Below are 5,389 nucleotides of genomic sequence, written 5' to 3' on the forward strand. Positions count from 1 at the left end.
GTGTATTTGGCTCTTCAAGAAATACTTAACAAACACCTTAAAATAATTAGCTTTTCGTACAAATATACATCACATGTAATTAAAAACTAGGGTTGTTTTTTTTGTCCTTTTTGACCCCTCTGCTCCATTAAAACTTGGAATTTTACCAACTCTTTTTCCGACCCCACCACATAGTATTGACAATAATTATAACATTATAGCACCTGTACACGTGCATAGATTTACTTGCACCAATAGTGTGTATTTCAAACTACCGCGATAATAACTGTTTACACGTAAAAGTGTTCACTATCTCACCCATCTCAATTCTTCAAGTAAGACACGATGTTGTCATTTTATAGTACTATTTGACACGTCATGAAAATCTGTTAACCTCAAAATGAGTTTGCGCGGTGTAATTCATGTTTTACCGGCAAGTTCGCCACTATCGTTCTATTGCACAGACGCAGATATCGAACAAATCCTAACTGTCACGTGAAAATTCAGAAGCTTCCGAACTTTTTTGATTCATGCATGCAATTCGCAGGATAATACATGTTTACACGTAAATTTTCTTGTTATGGCCGCGATAATACGTACTGTCAGCAGTAAATCTATGCACGTGCAAACAGTTATTATCGCGATAGTTTAAAATACACACTATTGCTGCAAGTAAGTCCATGTACGTCTACAGGCGCTATTACATATCAAACTCAAACGTAAATTTCGATACTCATACTTAATAAAGATCACCATGTGAGTGAAACATGTGTCAAAGAAACATGATGATAAAATCATTTCTTTCAAAATTGGAAAATCATTATTCAGCTTATTTCAAATTCATTGCATGAAGTTGTATTTATTATGTAGGCACGAGTATAACCAAATGTGCAATATGCAAGGAAACCTTAATATGCTACTTCTTACAAACACCTAATCCATTCAGCTAGAAAAAATATATTTAACCACATTACGTAATACACATTTTTACATTAAAAAGATCAGCAAAATTGCGCAACACTCAGCTCAGATTAATGTGCTTACAAAATGCTACGTAAAGAGACTTTTGAAAATTTCAAACAGAAAATTGAGACAAACATAATTATCGTGTCCAGAAACTTGTACGTATGCAGTTCACCGTGTCACACTTCACGGTGAAATGTAGTATCGGAAATATATGGCCCTATATTAAAAAAGTTTCCACGCATACGGTTGAAATTGCACTGGTACCTACCAGTGATTATTGCAATAAACAACTCCTTTTGTAGTTTATGAATGCCATGCTTGTCTCGGGGAAAAATTCTAATTGTGTATTTTTGTTTGTTCTTCACCTCTGCTATTCTCTGATATAACAAGTAACGCTTATAACGAGCAAATTAAGTCGGTCCCATCTTCCCCGTAATAACCAAAAATTTACTGTAATAGTAAAAAAGACACTGTTGTACCTTCAAGATTATTAACATTTTTAAATATGTGGTTGTGCAATACAATTTTTGATTGTTTTGTGATGATCCTTGACAACTCCATACTTCAAGTAGATGTATTTAAAAACCCAAACCATTGTTCGCGGTCGGAGCGCCACAGCGCAGTATGAACACGTCTACACTGACCCAATCAGTAAATTCATAGTTTCAATAATTGAAACTTGAATTGAATCAATAATTATTGATACCTATTAATACTATTGAATACTATATTTTAATGAAAGTACTTACTTTTGACGAGTTTGACGCAGAGGCGCCTGCTTTCTCTGCCGCAAGGTGTTTATAAGGATTAATTTTATTTCTTAAGCTTCAGGACCCCACCAGCTTGGAGGTTGTGTTATTTATAGCCCCTTTACCCATATGGTGAATCCGACCCTGGATGACTACTCTAACCAAATTATATCAATTTATTAAGAGCAGTGATGGCGAACTTATGGCACGCGAATGTTTTATTTTGAAGAGGAAAAATACATACACTTACCTAATAATTAAGTCATTGTACGTTAACCACGCTCCTAGCACATAACGATTAGGTGGCCATTAGATATAATTAGCATGATATTTAAATGTGGTAATAAATTAGTAAGCATAATGACGACATAGCCATGCGTATTTTCATCGGTTTTATAAATGAGAGATCGCTTTGTAGTATAAAAAATAGCAAGCAGTACTCTTCAAGAATAAGCATTACAGTTAATTGCATAGGTCGGTCCTTAAGCTTTATGCATCACATGTAATATTATTGCACTGACCTCATCAGGCGACAGGGAAGCATGGTTAAAATGCTCCCACGATCGAAGTAAAAAAATATTGAAAGAACAAAAGATACCTATGCCTTCGGCTAGAAACACTGATTGATAGAACTCATTTTTAATTTTTTTAATGTGATTCCTAAAAACTTTTCCATGTAAAGTGCTTGGCATGTCAGTCGAAAAATAATATTCGGTTAATTTTGGCACAACTACGTAAAAATGTTGGCCAACCCTGATCTAGAGTATGTACAAACGTATATCTGCCTAAATATCCAACGAGAATATAACGTCGTGGTAAATGCAATAGGTCGTATGTCAAAGATACCAAACTTTTCAGGAGCGACAAAAAACTATCCCATCTTAACCCCAATGCACCGATTTTTTTCACAAATTTATTTACTTAGTAGAATTTGTTCCCTGTTAAGACTGTTATCATCATTTTGATGTAAGATGAATAATAAGAAAGTTAGGTTGACATACAACTATTTGATCGTCAATGTTGGCCACTTTTGTTGACATAAGTCCAATTTTTATGCAAACATACCTAAATTGAAAACACTAAAATTAGGTATTTATAATGAAACAAAATATAATATTATATTAAAATAGACATATTATTATACACTTGTACATAAACGTTTAAAAAGTAAGCTTAAACTAATGAAAAAGTTTTTTTTTATTATAAATCTCTGTTTAATTAGGCACTTGTATAAAAACGATTTCAATGTTTAAAAGAAAAGATTAAAAGTTAATATTCAAAATAACACACAATAATTTTTAAAAAGATTTATTTAAAAATATCATAGTTTAACTATGTATTTGCATAAAACAGAGCAGGTAAATACCTACTTAAAAGAAAAAAGAACAGTTTTAAAAGAATACTTTTTTTTAGAAAAGTAATTTTTTTATTTAAACGGTAGGTAGTATTATTTTGTTTTCTTCCAAAAATTTGTGAATAGCAAGCTGCGTTGTTCATCACTGATTGTATCGCACTTAAAGGCTATTTTTGGCCCACCCTTTTGAGCATGTCACTATGCCCACCACAACGTGGACCTATGGTCATAGAATCTTTTTTAGACGTCTGTCTATACTTGCCGCCCTTGCCGGACTCTTCATGCTTCTCAAAACCCGCATAAGACTTGCCTAGCAATCGCAGTTGAGCTGATTGAGTTGAGTTGAGCAGTTGAGATGTATCTATAGTCTAAGCAGTTGAGAGTTTTTTTTGCCTCTTCCACTCTTTACAATTATTGCTTTGCCCTTTTCGTTTTCTTTGATTGACTTGCTCAGTAGGTTCGTCACCATGGGTGTCAGACTGCATAGCAAACTCCTCTAAGTCTTCTGATGAGCTTGATTGATTCGATTCAGGTTGATACAGAGCTTCAGAGTCACTACTGATATCAGATAGTAAATGTTCAGGGCCACTTAGATGTTCAGTCATCGTCATATCACAATCTATATTTTATCTCAGGGATGATTGTGTTGATACAATGTTCTCTGCTATCTTTATGTCCGAAGGTTGCCTCAGCAATGATTCTGCTTGTTCTAAAATTGGAGTTTTGATAGTCAAAGTATTATTAACCTCAGCGAAATCGAGTTCTATTTCTGAACCAATATTTTGAAAAGTGATTTCAAATGGATGCTCTAAGACTAAGATTTCGAGTTCCGCTGCATTCCCAGGTTCAACTTGTAACGCCATATCGTCAGTGGTTCTTACGACTTCACAGGTTATTTGAGGTCCTGAAGAAAATAATCATTTTTAAATTTGATAATCGTTAATGCATCTCAGCAAAATATCATCTCCACTCCACATTTGTGGCGACATAATCTTATTTATTCTTACCATTAGTATCCGGTGAAGTAATGTTGCTGACTGCTAAAGATACCAAGTACCGCCCACACCTTCCATTAATCATTTTAATAGCTTTTTACTAAATAATTTTTAACTAAATAAACAGTGTCTTATTAAAACTGTCAATCGTGATTGGTGAACAAATAATTACTTTGGCAATAAATAAATGAGACAAAAAGTCATCATCATCATCAGGGGCACGACAACCCGGTGTGGGTCTTGGCCTCCTCCAACAGCTCCCTCCACCTGTCCCTATCCAGTGTGGCCGCTTTCCAATTTGGTACCCCTAGAACACGGCAGTCATTGGCAGCTCCATCCAACCAGCGAATCTTTGGCCTGCCTCTTCTTCTACGCCCGATTGGATTGCCGGACATCATACGTACGTACATTCATACGGTGCACATGACCTAGCCATCGCAGTCCCCCAATCTTAATTGATTGAACTGCGCTGCAATCTTCGTATAGCCCGTAGAGCTCAGCAATATATCTTCTTCTCCAATTGGTGCCGTCCCTGATCAGTCCATATATACGTCGGAGAATTTTTCTTTAGTTTGAGACAAAAAGTAATGTTAGATTATCTGTAGAAAGAATCTTGAAAATTTTACTAAATCTGACAACAATAATGTAATTATAAAGTAGATTTTTAAAAACAGTGATTGGTAAATTACTTACATCGTATTATTTGACGAATTCTTTAGTATAAAGTCAAGAACGAGGAATAAAAATAAACAAAAACATTACTATCATTATGATGAGCTCTGACATACGACTGTTTGGCGTGACCAATATCAATGACGTCTCGGTTCGTCTTTTTGCAAGTGTTGGGATAGTCGACTTCTTATTGGTCTAACGACATAAGACCTATTGGAGATGGTGTAGATGACTGGGCTGGTCACTATGGTGCAATAAAACAAAATTGAAATTTTTTTGACATACGACCTATTGCATTTACCACGACGATAAATTCAAAAGGGATCTTTTTGGAATGGACCCAAACCTTTTTAGCAAAAAATAAAATTATAATGTAGTTACCTACATGGTACACTTAAATATAAGAAATTGACCCCGACAATGTTAATAGGATTGTTCCTGTTTTGACCTGGAACCTGAAGTCACTCCGATGTAAATTATAAAGTTACCGATGACATTGATCATTTTGTATATGCAAGTATGCAACGTGTTAACTGACAGGACATGCTTCATTAAAAAATGAGACGCGGTCGCCAATTCAGTATCTCAATTGAATCAATTACTTACCTACAATATAGAGTTTTAGACAAAGGAACCACTCCAATTATACGAACAAATAATAAAAAAAAAACATG

This window comes from Rhyacophila brunnea, unplaced genomic scaffold, assembly GCF_057557595.1.
Source record: "Rhyacophila brunnea isolate RB1 unplaced genomic scaffold, BYU_Rbru_1.0 scaffold_2, whole genome shotgun sequence".
Lineage (NCBI taxonomy): Eukaryota > Metazoa > Arthropoda > Insecta > Trichoptera > Rhyacophilidae > Rhyacophila > Rhyacophila brunnea.